The sequence below is a fragment of the Lemur catta genome, chromosome 6 (assembly GCF_020740605.2).
Source record: "Lemur catta isolate mLemCat1 chromosome 6, mLemCat1.pri, whole genome shotgun sequence".
NCBI classification, from domain to species: Eukaryota; Metazoa; Chordata; class Mammalia; order Primates; family Lemuridae; genus Lemur; species Lemur catta.
In genome coordinates this window covers 60525840-60545724 of record NC_059133.1, presented here as the reverse complement: position 1 = coordinate 60545724, position 19885 = coordinate 60525840, and the positions used below count along the sequence as shown (strand labels likewise).

At 40.8% G+C, this 19885-nt stretch overlaps 1 long non-coding RNA gene across 1 annotated transcript; it reads right to left on the bottom strand.

Moving 5' to 3' along the window:
* Nucleotides 1-2367: 2367 nt before the first annotated feature.
* Nucleotides 2368-12867, bottom strand: LOC123639825. Its single transcript, XR_006735810.1, has 3 exons — nucleotides 12795-12867; nucleotides 6630-6929; nucleotides 2368-2637 (listed from the first exon to the last, which is right to left on the bottom strand). It is a non-coding gene; the product is annotated as an uncharacterized LOC123639825 (long non-coding RNA).
* Between the last annotated feature and the right edge of the window lie 7018 nt (nucleotides 12868-19885).

Below are 19885 nucleotides of genomic sequence, written 5' to 3'. Positions count from 1 at the left end.
AGATGTATAGAGAAAGCGGTAGATAGATGGACGGACCCTCCTGAAGACACCTTTAAGTCCTGAGACAAACCGCTAAATTTGTCATTTATGTAAGCCCACAAAATTCCTTTCTCATTCTAGTTAACCTTATGTTAGTTTGTTTGCAATTGAAAGAATTACAATAGAAGTGATTTAATTTTTAAAAGATTTTATTCCGTGTTAGAATCTGCCAATTTTGTTGTTTGTTTGTTTTTCAATGATCTTTCCTTACTCTCTGAAGTACTAGAACATTTTGTACTTATGTGTAAATATTGCATTTGTGAATCATTTCCCATTAAATTACTGATAGAATTTTGGTCCCTGTTGAACTGCCATTTCCTCTCATGTCTCTTTCTTAGCTTTTCCTGCAATATCAGCCACATTAACTGTTTTCCCACATCCTGCTCTACAATAGCCACCCTGAGAATGCTTCGGAAAAGATGATCTGAACCACAATGTGAATTCATATCTGTACAAGGCAGGAATGTATAGGGAATTCTGAAATCAATCAATAAGCATTAACTGAACACCTACTGTGGGGTGCTACAATGAAAATAAAAATAGAGCCTCTCTCCTTAACACTCTTATCTCTGTGGGTGCCTATGTGTGTTCACTGGAGGTACAGAGAGGCCTAGTTTGGGAGTTTATTTAGCACTTATTTCTTATTTAATACTTCTACACAGGCACAACAGGATAACAGGCAACATATATTGACTTTTTACTCTGTGTCACACCTATGTACATTATACTATTTTCCCCACTTTATCAGATTAGGAAACTGAGATCCAATGCAGATATTTAATATCTTCAAGATTACAGAGTTAATAGGTGACAGAAGTAGATTTGACCTGAGGCAGTCTGGCTCCTTACCATTGGATAACGCTGTTTACACAATATTGTAAGAAATCTGCTCAGAAATGCTGAATCTGGCACATAAATCAATTTTTAAAAGCTTTTGGGAAAAAATGTATTAAATTAAATCTTGGAGCTGAGGTATATAGATATCTGGCCAGGACAAGATGATGGGAGAGATTCCCTTTTCAACTTGTACTTTCAGCCACAGAAGAAAAATGTTCTGAAAAAATTAATTCATTCATTCCACAGAATTTTCAGCATACTATTTGCTACTAAGCAAATTTTGTAGAAAGCCTTCAGTTTGGTAAGGGTAGATGGAATAGAAGCAAATACTTAAAACATGACCTAGCCTGGTAAGTCCTGTAATAAAGGATTAGAAAGGAACTTCAAGAGCATTAAGAGGTCAAGGGCGGGGAAGGAGGGGGACATGTCATGAGATGGTTGACAAGTAAGCTGGGCATTGAAATGTGAGGAGGAATGCTTCAGTGGACCCGGGGCGGGCGGGGGATAGGGGCAGTGGTGTAGGAAAGGACTTCTGGGGGAGGATCTGCTTCTAAGCTCAGTCAAGGGTGTCCTGAGAACCACAAGTGGCTCTAAGTGCAGGACTGGAAAGACAGGATGTGCAAACTAAGGGAAAGCCTTTGGACTCTGGGAGGCCAGGGCTATATAAACTCTTTCAACTGCATACATATAACAGTAAAAATAACTTGAGCTTGTGCTCTTCAGATACGTGTTATTTAATTATTTATACGGATATGTATTTATTTATACACATGTACTGTCAGATTAATTTTATTTCTTATGAAATACACAGAGATGAGATTAAATAGACAATATTTAAAGATACACCTTTACTTTTGCTCTCACTAAAAATTTTCAGAAACAGTAGAATGAGCAATGTGTTTGAAAATGTGTATATAGTTTTGAAAACTTTAACTTTGTGTTAGGGTAATTTAAAGGATTCGTTCTAAGTTCAATTTATTTTGATTTCTAGTTTTAAACAAATCAAGATACTTCACAAAGAGATAAAAGTTCCAATGGAAGAAGTGTTTGTTGGCAGGGCTAACTGAATCTTGATGCTATTTATTTTCAATCTCAAGCACTGTACTCAGGCTTTTCTTGAAATTTAGTTAATAACCTTCCATCTTTCCTGATGTCATCCAGTCATTCTTGTAAACTCTTTGGAAGGTGTTGTATTTTTATATAATATTTTTATAGTTTTCATCTGGAATATTTTAAAATCGGCTGGGAAGTTTTGTTTCTAATCTTTTCTCTTTTCTTTCTTTTTTCTTTTTCAGACAGAGTCTCGCTCTGTCACCTGGGCTAGAGTGCCGTGGCATCATCGTAGCTCATCGCGACCTTAAACTCCTGGGTTCAAGCCATCCTCCTGCCTCAGCCTCCCGAGTAGCTGGGACTACAGGCTGTTTTGTTTTGTTTTGAATGAGACACATTCACATTATTTATCAACTCAATGATGGGGAAACATTTCCCCAGTTATATGAGTTATCTCTTGCTGAATAAGAAATTATCCCCCAAATTAGTATCTCAAAACCAGGCATTTGTTATCTCATCATTTCTGTGGGTCAGGGTTCCAGGAGGGGCTTGGTGTCTTATTTTGGCTGAGTCTCTCACAAAGCTGCAGTTGAGGTGCAGGCCAGGCTTCCAAACGCAGGGAGGCTCTGCTGCCAGCTTCTCTCACACGCGGGTGCCATGCCTCGGGTCCTCGCGGGCTGCTGGTCAGAGGCAGTAGTCCCTTGCTGTGGCCTTCTCCATGAAAAGAGAGTAAGAGAGAGTAAATAAGATGGCATTCAAAGCCTTTTTGTAACATGATCTCAGAAGTAACCTTTTCCATATCCTATTTGTTAGAGAGTCACTAGGTCCAGCCCATGCTCTGGGGGAGGGTAATACACAAAGGTACGGACACCAGGCAGAGGGGGCCCATGGGCGCAGCCTCAGAGGCAGCCTACTACACCCATTTTCAAAACAGCAAATGGGTTTAGAAAAGCAGTTACTTTCTCATTGACCATTAAAATGTCATCTTTACCTTGAAGAGACAAACATATTAAGCATATTTATTTTTCTGAAAATATCTGCATAATCCTGGCAACCGCTAGTCATCACAGGAAAGGTCAAACAACTTGGGAGCCTTGTCTTTTGTAAAAGAAAATGTGCAAGTCATCTTTTGGTTGGACAACTCTTGTAAGGATTTGGACATATTCATAAAATAACTAGCCAACTAGTATGGGGTATAAACTTTTTCATCTAACTTAAAAGAATTGCAAAGAATGTACTTTATAAAGGGCTTCATTTTATAAAATTAAAATGGCATCGATGACATCCTCTAGCATGTAAAATGCAATTCACTCCAATATCCTGAGAGGGAAGAAATGCATGAGGATGCCACTTTCTTTCTTTCTGTCATGATCAACATTGCTTTGATTTTGTCCAGGTGGAGCTCTATCTCCTGATCTGTCTCTTATCTTGCTTTACATCAGAGTCGCATTTCTGTAGTGCTCTTTTCCATATTCAACTTTCTTATTTAACTCCCCCCTTGGGCATTGCTCTGAGTGTCCAATTCAGCAGAAAACATCACATCTCCATGGCAGTGTTGCTCAGCGGACTGTCAGGCTGTGGTTCTCATTTTCCTGGGGTTCAGATAAGAAGAGGAGTTGGGTGCTAGAGGTGTCCCCCTTAAAGGAAAGAAAAGCAGCAGCTCCATTTCAACAAGGGCCTCTTTCAGTCCTCGCACGGCCTCATGTTTCCCGAGGCCCAGACTTGCTAACCAGTCCAGAAACAACAACGTGAGCACAACTGGCCTTTCCCTGTTGCTTCTGCAGAGGCTGATGTTATTCCTGTGGCCCAGCCAGGGCCCCCTCCCGGGGAACACGGAGCCAGTGTGCTGTGGGAGTTGAGGCTGGTGTCGAAGTTGGCTGGTTCCTCTCCAGCCACAGTCATTGCCACTGGAAGTGAGCCGGGCTGGAGGGCGGGCAGGGAGAGGCCCATTGTGCAGCATCCGCCTTGCTGAGTGGCAAGTGTTTGTGAGACACTGCGGATTGTTCCCATGAGATTATCTTGACTAGTGAGATTTCTTTGGGCTACTCGTGGCAATGAAGGGAGACCTCATGTTGCAATGACTTCCGATCTGTTTGGGTTTAAATCCCCACAGCATAACTCCCGGCACATGAATGGAGGTGTGTGGGGGAACCCAAAGAAATCTGACCTGCTCCTTAGGGAATGGAGAAAAGGGCTCTAAGCTAGCTTCAGGGTCTGGTTTCAGTCCTGTGTGGTGACTTTGGAGTTTATTTACCAGATACTTAATTTTTCTTTTCTTTTCTTTTCTTTTTTTTTTTTTGAGACAGAGTCTCGCTCTGTTGCCCGGGCTAGAGTGAGTGCCGTGGTGTCAGCCTAGCTCACGGCAACCTCAGACTCCTCCTGGGCTCAAGTGATCCTCCTGCCTCAGCCTCCCGAGTAGCTGGGACTACAGGCATGCACCACCATGCCTGGCTAATTTTTTCTATTTATTTTTAGTTGTCCAGGTAATTTCTTTCTAATTTTTAGTAGAGAGGGGTCTCGCTCTTGCTCAGGCTGGTCTCGAACTCCTGACCATGAGCGATCCTCCCGCCTCAGCCTCCCAGAGTGTTAGGATTACAGGCGTGAGCCACCACACCCGGCCTTAATTTTTCATTTGAAGAACTATTGTAGAAGTCTACAAACATAGTTTTTTTTCCTCTTTCCTTCCTTCTTTTTCTCCCTCCCTCCCTCTCTTTCTTTCTTTTATAATTTGAGGCATAGGCTTAAGAGATTCTTCATGTAATTATGGCTGATTGTTGAGCAAGACTCCACACTGTGGCTGTGGGGGTTAGATAGGGCCGGACTGTGGTCCCCTCTCCCTGACTTATTAGTTATGTGACTTGAGAAAGTTGCTTCTCTTCTCTAAGCCCGCTTTCTCATCTGTAGCGACATCTGCTTTATCACAGGGTGGGATTCCTTAATCAGCAAGGGTTGGAAATGATGAGTAAAGCACCAGAATAGTGCCTGTCACATGAAATGAGCTTGCTAGATGAGAATTATTATTTCACTAAATAAATTGTCACCCGTGTGGCCTGCTGGGACTTTGTAGGGGGGCGAATCAAGGCTTCTTGAAAGGGATATGTGTGTGAGTCTCATGACCCGAGTAAGATGCATGACCAGCTTAGTCAACAAGTATTTATAAACGTATCCACTGACAACATGATGCCGTTGTATTAGACATCATTGTACAAAAAGGAAAAATGTAAACTTTCCAGTCATTAAAAACTTGCAATCGTATGTGGCAAGACATGGTAACAAAAGCATTTAGAAAAATTTGATTTAAAAAAATACAGGTATTTCTCTAGTTCTCTAGGTCCTCTTCTTTTGCTTTTTAATAGTTTTAAAAAAAGTCCTGTCATTATCCCTTGATGTCTCCACCTTTCAGTGATCTATATGAGGCCAATAATTCCCTTCTAGACTTTTGAAGCTATGTGTTTGGCTTTGGTTTTTGGGCATTCCCATTCCCATTTGTGATAACCGTGAGCAGAAAGCTGATTCATTCCCTGATTAACACAGTCAAACCCGTATCAGGTAGAGAGGGTGACACAATTCACATCTGCCTTCTAATCAGATTTATTTAGTGCCTTGGTTCCCTTTGACTGTGTGGCTGCCACAGTGTTATGGAGGAATTTGCAAATCCCCTCACTTTTGCTTTCTGCTCCTAGGGGGTCACTTTCCCTTTTGTCTCCTGACACCCTCGCTTTGCTGTCTCTTGTCAACTCTGAAGTCTTCTCTCTGCTCCTTGGCCAGTGCCCTTCAGAACTCTTGCCCTTGAAGCCTTTCCAAACAGGTGCTGTCTAGCTTCACTCCTGACGGCCGGCCGTTTTGCTAAGCCCTGTGTCTTACAGATGTTCTCCCTGCTGAACACCAACGTGCATGTCTTTATATAGCCCTGCCTTTGTGTTTCCATGTTCCTCACTTGGTGTTTACCAGTGTTTATTCTGTTTCTTTCAGGAGAGCTTGTGAGGATAGGAATCCCACGTTGCTTTCCATGTAATGCCGCACCTTGCTGTGGATTAAATGAATTATAGATATAATAGAGAGAAGGTGTATCTGGGAAAGCTCTCAAATCACTTCCTCTGCTTTTTGTGTTTTAGCTTAGCAATTTTCATCTTAGTCTGATAACTTTACTATGAAACTAAAAACTTATTAGGCAAAAGTTTGGAATTATGTCTTGCAGGAATGTGTGCAAGTTTGGACTGGTGGATGACTCACTAACTCTAAGGAATTTAATAAAGTCAGCCTAAGAAACAGAGAGTGAAGAGAGATTGAGAGAGAGATATGGAGAGTCAAGAAGTCCTGCTGCAGACAGACTAAGTGAGGCACTGCAAGGCCCCTTGGAACTCACCTGTAATTCTTCCCCTTCATGAGGTACAGACGGCAGGAAGGTGAGCACTGTGAGGCCATCTAACAGGAGAATGAAGGAAAAGGGAAAGTACTTCTCCCACTATCAGCCCCAATTCGACAGCAGAAGTGGTAATTGCTACCATTATTGAGCCCATGACTACTTTTAGATGCTGTGCTATTTTTTTTCAAAGATACACTATCTCATTTAATCCACCTCTGAGTATTTTCCACAATTTCATACACGAGAACACACAAGCCCAAGGTCACTCAGTTAGTGTAGAGTCAGGCTATGAGACCAATCTTAAAGCCTGTGCTAAGGTTTGTCCTCACTGACTAACCTGTTCATTTTGACTTTTGGTCTTTCCTTTTCCCTTTGGAGGGGAGGAAGGGATGTCACGTTTTTTAGCAGATGAGTATTTGCCTTGTATCCAGGGCTTAGCATGATAGGTAGGTTCCCGGTACATTCTTGGTGAATGAACCAATATGTCCAGTCCGCTTGCTCTGTGTGCAACGTGGAACTGAGCAGTGCAGCATCTGGGGAGGGCCATGTTGAGGAGGTGGGAAGGAGGCCTAGGTCCTTATTCTTTCTCTTTGGTCCTGGACAAGTTGCGTACATTCTGTGGGCCTTGGAGTGTTACCTGTAAAACAGAAGGGAGCCGAAGAACAGTGTAATCTCTCCAATGCCTCAATCTTGTGAAGTGTGGGGAAGAGGCCACTAGACCCCTTTGGACATGTGTGTCACAGTAAAAGAAGTGGGATTCCATGCCTGAGATTCAGGAATTCTGCTCTCTCTCTCTCTCTCTTTTTTTTTTTAACCTCAGAAACCTGTATTTGTGATTTATGCGAAACTCTTCCATTTCTTTTGCCAAGGAAGAAAAATCAATACCTGCTTCCTTCCTTGCCTGCTGCTTGTCATGATCTCAAAGGTTCATAGAAGACAAAAATTTTGTAATAATATGATAAGGCTTAATGATTATAAAAAAGAACATAAATATCATCTAATGAAAACTTAGCTATAACATCTTCTTCCATAAGAGAAAGGCTGAATTGTGATGGCACTTAATGTTCTGGTTTAACTACAGATGTTTTAATATCATGTAAATATCCGTGTTCATTGCAGTTGAAGAAAGGTATCAAGAAAATCACAGATTATTCAGACATAGACCTATATGCTACACAATTACCCCAAGTCTACATTTTAACTGAATTCACTGACAATTCCTAAATTGAAATGCCTTTCAATCACAGAATTACTCTTGTTCTATAAAGTGAATTATTTTTAGTGAGTGCCTAGATTTCAGAGAGAGAGATGAACATTGTTAACATCATACAGGCCCTTATAAAGAGCTGACTTTACACAAATTGAGGGTTGAACTTGATGGCCTTGATCATCTCACGGTTTTTCTCTGGGGTTGTAATGATCAGAATATACAAATTCCAGAAACAGAAGTGTCTTTAGGGAGTGACATGAAAGTTTTAACATGAGTGACCAGTGGAAATGTTGATTATTGACACCTTCCAGGTACAGGAGGAGAGAGACTGTCTGTCAAGTACCACATTCCTTGTTCTCTAGAACCCATCAAGAGGGAGACATCAGCAGGTTTTCTGAGGGAGAAAACTGGCAGAGAGCCGTGGAGTTACTGACACAAGGCCACACAGATAGCAAGTGGCAAAGATGAAATAAAACCCCAGGTCCTTTGAGCTTCTCTTTAAGTACTTGTCGACTCTACCGCACCCTGACATTGTTCCCTGTTTCTATGAGAGCTGACACCTGTTTCTTTGACTTGCAAGGTTAAGAGACAGGAAACTGATAGAAGTCCATCCATTGTTCAAATAGTTATTAATTAAGCAGGGCCCTCACTTCATCCACTGATGAGAGATGGTAGGAAAGGGGTGATGCTTTTGAGAAGTTGAGTGGGATGGAAAGCTGTGCTGGAGACACTGGTTTCTGGCATTATATTCAGGAATATAGCAATTAATTTACAAATGGGCCATGGTTAGGTGTCCTGGAGGCAGGGATGAGAGGACTTAAGGGAAGGCTCTTCCAAGAATCGCAGAGAAGGAGTTTGTCTTCTTTCAGAGCTGCCTCATTTGGCTGAAGCCTTTTTCTTTCCAAAGAATTTTAGAATTAGAAAGGCTCATAACAAATATCACCTCCAGGTGTCTACTTTAGAGATCTATGGAGTCTGTTCTTTCTCTTTCCCTCTTAGCTTTAACATGTCCAGAAGTTTTCAGATCAGACCTGCGTTCTCTCTGCTGCACTGTAAGCTTAGTCTCTCTCCAGCTACTGTTTAAACTGACCGCTCACCCAACACTGGTGAACCCCAAGAGAGATCTCTGGACAAAGGTGTCTGTTGGAACACCCCCTTTTGGCCTCCTGATATTCATGATCCCTCTTGCAGGGAATGGTTATCTTGGTCTCTCCTACAATTGGAGAGACCACTCAGCTGCCCCTGTCACTCAGCTCTCAGTGGTCACTTTTGTCATCAACCAAATATTAAAACAGGTGGAACCTGCCACCAGTAATATGACCCATGGTGGAAAGACAGTGACTCAGTCCTGGCAGCTCAAGTCAGGTTTGAGAGAGTTGACTGTGGGAATCCAAATGCCTCCTTGTGGTTTTTGCAGCAAAGGGCCTTTGAAGGGCTTCATTCCTGAAGAAGGTGCAATTGCAGTGTCATAAATGTGACCAGTTCAGTGCAGCTGGACATACCTGCCACATGTCTGCAGCCTCCTCACACAAAGCCATCTCGTCTCCAGCACCTACCAAGAGCAGTCCCAACAACTCATGGGAGAGTTCAGATTGAGGGTTTGCTCCAAGGCTCAAACACACAACTCAGGGGCAGAGTGGGAGTTTCCAGCAAAGCTAATAAGGAAAGAAGTTTATTATGAGACACTCATGTTTCTTGTCTTTTCTTACCAGTAATTACCTACTGAATGTCAAAATACATGCATAGTTCTTTCAGCCTGGATTCCTTTTCTCCCAAGTCTTGGACCTATTGCTGGGTCAGGTTAACCCAACCTTGAAAAATCTTGGAGTTTGCCCAGGCAGTCAGTCCTTCCTGCCCAGCTGTCCACTATGACTTTTTAAATTTATGCAAAAGAAATCAACGTAGTGGGAAAATAACTCTACTGTACTAAGAGAAGACATGACTTCGAAGTCAAGTTTCATAAGCTAATAATTACGTGACTTTATTTCCTTTGGGCAAGTAGATTCATCTCCTAGTACATCCGTTTTTAATTTTGTATTATAACCATAAGATGCTGGTCATGTGCCTATGCACAAAGATGCTACAAAAATGAATAAACTCATGCATGCCAAGTTCCAAGAATTCCTTTGAAGTAAATGTTACATAAAGTCAGCAAATTGAGGTTATTGTTATAATGATGTAAGTGGATGTAAGTGCTCACCAAAGCTTAACTACATAAACATAGGGAAGTGGAAGAGAGGTGTTTTTGTGCTAAAAAGAATAAGTGGCCAACACCTGCTCCCTTTTTTTTCTTATTTTCAGAGTGTGTATGCATTAACATTTTCTAATTGCCCAATTCCTTCTTGTGAAGGTTTTGCTAAAACCTGTAAGTTTAGACTATCTGGCAAAAAACATATCCTCTTATTTTTGATGTTTTAAAACATTTAAATATTTTGACCTAAATGCTAAAGAACAAAGTCAATTGTTTAACTAAAAAGGCAGAACATAAATATTTATTTAGCTTAGGTATTCAGAGGATCTATTTTCATAATCACAATACTTCCTTGCAAAGAGTTATAATATGTCTCTTTGAAAAGCGTGGGAAATTGAGGATGAAATAAAAACTTGACCATAGACTGACTTCCTCAATTCTGAATGAGAGCTCAATGAAGTTCTCTTATAATTGGATGACGACTTTGTTTTTTATATGACTTTGTACTACCTATTTTTGGAAAATATTAATTGCATTTTAATAAAGACATGGTTTGCAGTGAATTAAGTGAAATACTAAAATATAATCTTGGAAAGTAAAACAACACATGCTTTAAACTTTATTCCTTTTGGATTCATTATTACCAGGTTCTGCAGATCAATTTAAATTTCATAATTTACTAGTCATTGACTTTCTTGTTTGAACTTTTGATTATTTATTCCTTCATTTGGCTACCTGTTTATTTATTCGTACCATTGTCATCAAATATTCGATGACCTCACTGTTCTAGGTACAATTATAAAGACACAGATTTTCATTTAAGCATATTTCTTTTACATTTGGCAAACCCATTTGTTTTAAAGCACAACCTGGAAGCACAACTAGAAGACATTGTTAGCCCTAGTGTGGTGATACGTGAATGTCTGTCATGCAGGTTTTTGACCCTGCTGGGGAAGGCAGGTCAGGGGCAATAGTGACAATGACAACAGCTTCCACTAGCAGAACTCTGCCTTGTGCTAGGCACTATTCCAAGTGTTTTCACCCATAAAGTGGTTTGATCTTCACAATAACTATCCGTGTTCTCATTTTAGAGAGGAGGAAACTAAGACAGAAAACCTCACTTTAAGTAATGTTAAGTTACAGAGCTTAATAAATACCAGAGCCAGAAGTGCAATATTACAAATCTCAGAGTGTTTTTGTGAGGATTCAAGTAGAAAAGTCAAGCAAAGTGCATACATCTCAATAACCATTGTGGGGGAAAACAGACCATAGAATAATTGCTTTTGTAATTGCACCAAGTGACTTATTTAAAATGTGGTCTCTGAGTGGATTGAAGTCTGCCCCCTACTAGTGGTGTGACCTTTGGAAAGTTGTTTTACTTCTCTGTGTCTCAGTTTCCTCCTCTGAGGAGAGAGATTATGAAGATCAAATGAAATATTAATGATAAATACAAGTAATTTAGCTTGTGTCTGGTACATGATAAATACTGCATAGATACTAGCTATTATTATTTTGCTGTCACTGTATTTCCACTCTTCCCCATGAGAGAGAGGAAGACTGGTGAAACAGCAAATTAAATTAAATTAAATATTTGATTGAAACAAAGTCAGTAATTTGAACCTCATATAACTGAAACATATTTTTGAAGTTGATAAATTTCCTACAATATATCATACAAATTATTGCAGTGCCCAAATTATTTAATACCAAGAAGAAATTTATCCTAGAAGAATAGAGTAGGCTAGAGAATAACTGATTCTTTTCAATTCCATTTCATTTAGTGAGCATCTGTGTGTCAGGCACAGTGTCCAGCATGACAGGGGAAAAGGCAGGTGGCTCACAAAAAGGAACTCAGGTATGGTTCTTCCAGCGGAAAGTGTGCAAGTCATACTCAGAAAAAAGATTACCTAGCAAAATAAGACAGGATGTGGAAAGTGGTTCAGTCATTTCCTGAAAGTGCGAGGCAATGTGTATGGAGTCTTCAGGAAAGTTTCATGTAAATGATGGGAATTCTTTGAGCCACAAAGAAATGAGAAGTGCATTGGAGAAGGTGGATAAACCTGTAGTAACTAAGAGTTGACGCGACTTAGGAGACAGGTTTGACAGAGCATCAAGAAAGTCGACATCATTTCAATTCTTTAACATCTCTGAGCTCAGGTGTTAGTTTTTGAGATACACAGCCTAGCAGGGGTGGGGAACCTGCGGCCTCAAGGCCACGTGTGCCCCTCCAGATCCCTAAGCGCAGCCCCTCCACCCAAATCCAAACTTCACAGAACAAATCCCTTTGGATTTGTTTAAAGGATTTGTTCTGTGAAATTTGGATTCATTCAAAAGGCCCCACTGAAGGACCCAGAAGGCCACGTGTGGCCCCAGGTTTCCTACCTCTGGCTGGGGAAAAATAAGCCTGAGCTTTGGGTTCAGAATGGCTTCAAATCTCATGCCTGCTATATTAGGTGTGTGACTATATCAATATCTTTAACCTTCCTGAGCCTCAGTTTCCTCATCTGTAAAATGAGTATAATTCTTGCACTACCTAAGCAGTCAACCGTGAGGTTGTCTATGAGACAGGGACGTGACAGTTCCTCGCAGGCCATGAAGAACTCTGTGAGTGTAGGGATTTTGCAGCAGTGTCTGTTTTTAAAGGTCTTACCCCTGCTAGGGCTCCCTACTTGAAAAACACGTGCTGCCTAAATAGTACACAAAGCAACCTTTTCCTCATAGAGCACTCCCCACGCCCCTCCCCCCCCATTAAACATTTCTGTGTTCTTGGTAATTCTTTTGTAAACCACTTCCTTTTGTTGAAATCTTGAACTAGCCTTGATATAGAAGCTGGCTGTTGAGGTGAGTTTATAAAAATCAGCACCTGGTCTTTGGAGACTGGTGGTCCCATCTGGGTCTTTGTCATGGATTACAGCTTCCTCCTGCCACCTACCCCCATCAGAAACATTCATCCTTAAACACATTTACTTGACCGCATCTTGATGTTCCGTAATTCTAGCTTGCAAAATAAACCCTCCTAAATATATCATCTGATGACTCCTCCAGCTCACTCTGCTTTCCCTTTCTCACATCTTGGGTTATTTGGAGATGTTTATATTTACCTAATCCCCCCAGCAGCCCCAGGGGAAAGCAGGCTGCCACGAGGCTCCCAGGCTCCGTGCACGCTGCCTGCATCCATCCCGCAGGAGGGATGGCGCTCGCTGCCCTCTGGTTTTCACACAAGCCACTGGTCGGTTCACTCAGCCACGTCCCTTCCTTTCTGATGCTCTCATTTGAGTCACGGCTGCTGCTGAAAAGCAAATGCTGTCAGCTTTATTTGCCATGTTCTTTTCTTACCTTTGGAAAGTCTAATAACTTGCCCCCTTCCTGTCCCCTACAAAAAGTGAAAACTAATATAAAACTGATCTTCAGGTTCTATGACTGTGGATTTAATCAGTACAGTTAGTATTTTTCCATGTGGCTAAGAGATGGAGGAGGAGGAAAGAAATTATTATTATAAAACTGTAGGTAGTATATGTTTGAAAACACAGTAATAATTTTCATCTTTTTCTTAGTCTTTGAAGTAATATATATCATACTTCAGGGCTAAAATGTACCTCTCTTCCTCTCCTAATATACAAATCTTCAGTCCGCACTTCTCTTTTCTTTTCCAGGACACTTTGTACCCAAAAGTGGAGGTTGGATTGGCCAGGATAGGTTAGGCAACCTGATGGGAGGATCGCCTCCCTCTCCCCCCTCTACCTCCTCCTCCTTTCCCTCCGCTCTCCTTCCTCTTTCTCCCCTTTATGAGATTTGCAAAGCTCTTTGAACTCTTTCTCCCTGGGATCACCCTGGCCTCTGGCATCAATTTGGCGCCCTTCTGCCTTGTGGTGCCTTCGTTAGTGCTCTTTTCAGCCTCAGATGGTGTGGTCTGAAGCGCAAGGTCTCACTTTGAGCAATCAGGCAGCTGTGAGCACGATGTTTTGGTGTGTTTGCACCAGCTTCCTGTTGCAGTTGGGGAGTGAATTTAGTAACTGCCAGAACTGAAACACTTCCCCTTACTCTCTACATCAAAGGGACCTTACGATGTTACCTGAAATCAGTGTGACTTTTAGGAGTGAGGACAAAGCACTGCATTTGAAAGAGGCCACGATGAATAGGGAAAGAACGTCAGCTTCCCAGCTGGACCTGGTCACATAATTTCTTTTAGCTTCAGTTTCCTCCTACATAAGATGAGACCATACTATCTCCCTTGCATGGTTGTTATTTAATAAGAGCAGGCAATGAGATAATCTAAATGACGTGTCAGGTACTTGGGGGACAGTCAATATGTGATAGCCATTTCTCTTAGGGAGAATATATTCTGTTTTGTATACATGTTGTGGACTATGTCTTCTGAAGTTTGTTTTTTGAGCTGCAATCATGTGACTCATATTTCTAGCATAGGCTCTATACTCTGGGTAGGTGTTCATGCCTACTTTTGCCAGTACAGTGAGAGCTCCTGGAGCACAGGGAGGCACAGTGTGCTCACTCATCTATGTACTGTGCTAGGGAGACATGGGGAGGGCCTGAGAGCGCAGGCTCCAGCTAGGCTGTCTGGGTCCAAATGCTGCTCCTAAGTTAGTAGCTGTATGACCTTAGGCAAGTTACTCAGCCTCTCTGTGCTTCAGTTTCCTCATCTGTAGAACAGGGATAATACTGTATACTGCTTCATAGAGAGGTTGTAAGAATTAAATTAAAAAATTCACAGATATTTGTAAAAGGCTTAGGACAGTGCCTTCTGAGGGTATGCCATTACTATTTGCAACATACATCAGAGTCAATGCATGGTGAATGTTCCCTAAATGCAAACTTGCAGATGAGTGGGCAGTGGAGCCTCCCTCTGTCCCCAAATAAAGTGTGAACTGCACATGCTGATAAGAGATAAAGAGTATGAAGTAGAATTTAGGTTCCTATTTATGGGGGAATATTCCTCTTCTGCAGGAGCTTCTATTTCCCTTCCATTTGGTATTTGCAGAATTCATGTCTGTATCTATTTTGGTGGTCAGTTCTGTGGGGACAGGACTATGTCCAACTTGTTTTATGTGTAACTCCTAGCTTCTGGCATAATGGATTCTAAAAATATGTTTAATAAATGATATGTGGAACACTAGAAAGTGCTACTGGATGCAAAGTTTCCAAGAGACATTATTCTTGCACTTAGTAAGGTCACCATACTGGGCCAGGGCAGGGGCAAGGATACATGAGAACACAACTTTACTGGGAACATACCGTAACTTTACAACTACAGGAAAAAACAAATATGCAGGGTCATAAGGCCTGATTTAGAAAATAGTCCCACTATATAAAGTGTTAACCCCAAACCTCGGTGTTCAGTTTAGGGTAGAATTTGGGAACAGAAATTGAATGGGAGATTCAGCACATAAGAACCACACAATAAGGACTGACTAAATATTGTAAGTTCGTCTCAAAGCAAACTTTTATAATAGCTGTTTCTTGCCTATTAATTGATGGTCTAGAGTCCCAAAGGAAACAAGCCCAGGAAGGTTATACCACCGTATTTTTAGCAGTACTTAAGTGACCTTTAGCCACTCCAACAACTCCTTGAGAGTTATGGCAATGTCCAGGATGTTTTGTGTCTTTGTCAGACATATGATATATGACCGCCTGCCTGGCCCGGTCTTTTAAGGAATTCTGCAGATCAAGTGTCAGGCTGTGGCAGGAGACTTGCTCTGAAACAATCATCAGCCAGGTTGAAACAACATTAAAGATATTTCTAAGCTTGCTAAGAGCATTTTTCATGGCACCTCACACCAAAGTTCTTTTCCTTTGCATCTTGGAGTTGTTTTCATGGAGGCAACTCCCCCATACCATACACGACACCTGACAGTGGATGTCATGTCAGGTTAAGTTGTCTATCTGTAAGCCTTCCTAACTTAGCAATAATTTTTTTTTTAAATCCTTGTAGATCTTTGACTCTATACTCATGAAGTCTTTTATATCCTGAAGAATTGACATCTCAGACAAATTGTGCAGTGCGGTACAAATGAAGACATGTACATCAAGTATTAAAACATGCTGGGACTTTGGAGCTGTTGTGAGAGCTTATGCAGACTATATGTAGTTTTATGATTTTGACAAATGGCATGAAATTTTATCCTTATACATGAAACTCCTGATTCTTGTTTTTCTTTCTCAACTGGAGGAAACTAGAAAAAGAAAGACTATTTTTGCTTTGGGATAGGATTTATTTTAGGCGTATTTGTTGATTTTTGGATGTGTTACAAGCCCCTGTGGGGAGAGGGAAGGTCTGGAGTCAGGAGGACCAAGTTTTTGATCTGGCTTTTGGCACCAACCAGGCTGATACACTGAGGCAAGGCTCTTAACTTTCTGATGGGTCAGTTCCTTATCTAAAAAGTAGGAATAACGTATCCGCCTTACAGGGTAGTGTCCAGCACATGCTGGGAAACAATAATTTTTAAATCTGCTTTTTAACATACCTATCTGTAGAAAGAAATCTGGGCTTCAGCCAGAAAACCTGAGTCTTGGTCCTGTTACCTCTTAGTTTTGAACTAGATGACTCAGAAACAGAAGTATAGACCTGATGAGTGGATAAGGAAAATGTGGTTTATCTATCTATTTATCTACACACATACACCATGGAGTACTACTCAGCCATAAAAAGGAATGAAATAATGTCTTTTGTAGCAACTTATATGGAACTGGAGACCATTATCCTAAGTGAAGTATCTCAGGAATGGAAAACAAATACCACATGTTCTCACTTACAAGTGGAAGCTAAATCAGATTTATATATGGTCATAAAGTGGAGTGCTGGACATCGAAAACTGAGAAGGAGGGGGTGAGGAATAAAAAATCTACCTATTGGGTACAATGTACACTATTCTGGTGACAGCTACGCTGAGAACCCTGACTTGAGCATGGCACAATTCATCCATGTAACAAAGCAAAAAGAAAAAGAAACTTAGACCTGAAAGGATGTTGGGGGGGGAATCACCCCATGCAGCCCCCTTGACTTACAAATGACAAAACTGAGGCCCAGAAAAATGAAGGGCTTTGCCTAAGGCCATGCAGCAAGTAGTGATTGGGCATCGAACAGAAACCACGAGTCAGTGGTGCCTGGTCCCAGGCTTTTTCAGCCATGCTGCCCTGATTTTAGGTAAAGAGCTACATAGATTTATTACGATATAATCATTTTCGTTTCCAGTGTCAACCTAATGTCATATTCTGAGTGCCAGAAAAGCTTCTTTAGAACAAAAGAAGAAAATGGCAACTATGACTATGTGAACCAGAAGAGAATGATAGAGCAGAGAGCCGGCGAGTTCAGATCTAGCTCAGAAAACGGAGGCTGAGGGAGGTGAATAAGCCTGGACTGACACAGGGACATGCAGTGCCGGAACTCCTGATGATCCATCTTCCCCCCATATCACAGCAGCCTTATTTTAATGGGAAAATAGGAAGGCATCTCTTTGAGGAAAGATCACATGTATTGTATGTGGTTTGAAACCTCCACAGTGGCTGGTTCAGGGCTTAGCACGCCATTAGCTTCTCTAAATGCCTTCTAAATTGTATGAACAATAAAAAACTATTACCAGAATTTTCAGTATGGGTTATTGATGGGATTTACAAACTGAATGCGCCTGTGCAATCAGCACCCTGATCCATGCACAGAACTTTGCCCGTATTCCAGAAGCCTCCTGAATGCCCCCAGGAAGGGTACTCTCATCCTCACCTCTAACAGCATAGATGAGCTTGTCCTGCTTTTACACATTTTGTACAAATGGAATAATATAGTAGGTACTCATTTGCATCTGACTTCATTTGGAGAATATTCTTTTTTTTTTTTTTGAGACAGAGTCTCACTTTGTTGCCCTGGATAGAGTTCCATGGTGTCAGCCTACCTCACAGCAACCTCAAACTCCTGGGCTCAAGCGATCCTCCTGCCTCAGCCTCCGGAGTAGCTGGGACTACAGGCATGTGCCATCATGCCCCGCTAATTTTTTTTTCTATATATATTTTTAGCTGTCCATATAATTTCTTTCTATTTTTAGTAGAGACGGCATCTCGCTCTTGCTCAGGCTGGTCTCGAACTCCTGAGCTCAAACAATCCACCCGCCTCGGCCTCCCAGAGTGCTAGGATTACAGGCGTGAGCCACCGCGCCCGGCCTGGAGAATATTCTGATACTGGTTTGGATGCATAGGAAATATGATACCAAATTGGGGAGCCCTCAGTGGAGGGAAAAAAAGGGAAAGTAAAAAAGTCTTTTGCATATGCAGTTTCATTTTAATGATGGAAAGCTGGTATCAATACAGCAGTTGATTAGTAAGAGTGTGTAGGTGTAATTAGGTTGAAACTTGTCCTTGTTGCCAAGATTTTTGTATCTTAAATGATTCACTACATTTTATATCCAATTATAATTTTTAGTTAGGCCAATTGACATAAATAATACAAAATTGAGGACAGTGAACAATAAATCCTTTCCCTTGTGTACTTTCCTATGAATTTTTTTAAAGTAAATTTTTTTTGTTTTTAAAAGTACGTTCCGAAAAGAATGACACATTTTCTAAATAAATAATGCAAATAAATAGAAATTCTTGAATAAAGATTCCAGATGATTCTGTTTTGTTATCTTTGTATTCCTACTGTCTAACTAAATGTTTGGCACATAGTAGGCATTTAATAAATGATGACTGCTACATTAAATGAATGATTAAGTAAAGGGAGATGACAAAGACATTACAACTTATTCTGGAGAATACGTACCATCCAAGTAAGGGGCAATACTAGAAACCTTAACACCCTTTGCAGGTGATGGAAGACAGTTTGGGAAGTAGTTTTGGGATTTGGAGACAGGCAGTTGTAATCCTCCAATTCTCATGGTGGAAGAGATTGCTAATTATCTTGTAGGATCCCTTTTTTCCTTCTCCTTTTAGTAATGGAATCCCTGAGTATTAGCAAGGCACATGGCTATTTGGTTATAATGATACAATATTTCACAGCATCCTTTGGCACTAGAATGCTAAGTTCTTGCCAATGGGAAGTGACCAGAAATGATGTGGGCATCTCTGGATCTTGCTGTTAAAAAAGAATTTCTGTTGGCTGGGAAATGATAACAATACAACAGCTAAAGAGAGCCCAGAAATGAGTCACATATTGGTAGTTGACTCTCCCTGCTCACATCTGCACTGTCAGGTGAGAGAGAAACAAACTTTTGTGTTACGAAGACATTATATTTTGGGGCAGGGGGATCTTTTCTTTAAGAGAACTTTAGCATGTATCCTGATTAATATAGAAATTTGTAACAGAAGTGGGGTGTTACCATAAAAAAAACCCCTAAATTTTGTTTCATTGAACAGCAATAGGCAGAGGGTGACATAGGCACAGTATTTTAGCTATAAACATTGCTAATGCTTGTTATTCTGTGGCATATCATTTGCTAAAATAGTTACCTATCATAACTTGGAAGACAGGCGTGTGTCTGCTGACCTTTAGCTCAAGAAGAAAAAAACTCAGAATATAGGTATATATTGGCTAATCCTCACTGCTTTGAACAATGAATCATAAGAGGAAAGGAGAGTCATGTAATTATTAGCCAGGAAGCAGAGATAGGACTATTGCTCTGAATATTACTCATGGTTTGCAATCTAGTGTGATTAGGGTGAAAGATTCTGCTCTGCAGAGCTGGAAAATCTATGTGTATCTCCAAGCCAGCAGTAGATGAGTTTGATGATGGAGGTCTTTCTCACGCACCTTCTGTTAAAATGTTCTCTTTGGCCAGATGATGGAAGCCAGTTCCGAACCCTAGGTGCAAGAGATCTGGGAAGTGTAGATCTTTGCAACCTTTCCAGTGAGAATGAATGGAAACCGAGGAAACAAATCTATGGTTCCGGCACTCAGTTACCTCATCTCTAAAATGGAAATGGTATGTTACCCACCTCAAAGGGTTATTAGAAGAATGAGATGAGATTTAATAAATGTAAAGCACATATAAATGTTTAGCACATATTAAAAACTCACAAAATTATAGCTACTATATGATAATAGTATTTAGTTACTTAAAACATCATACCTGTTTGCCACATTCTTGTTTCTTTCACCAAAACGATTTGATAGGCATGGCCTTTTCTGTATAATAATATAAGAGTATAATAAAACAGTAGCAACTTCTCTATTATTATAAAAGCTACCACC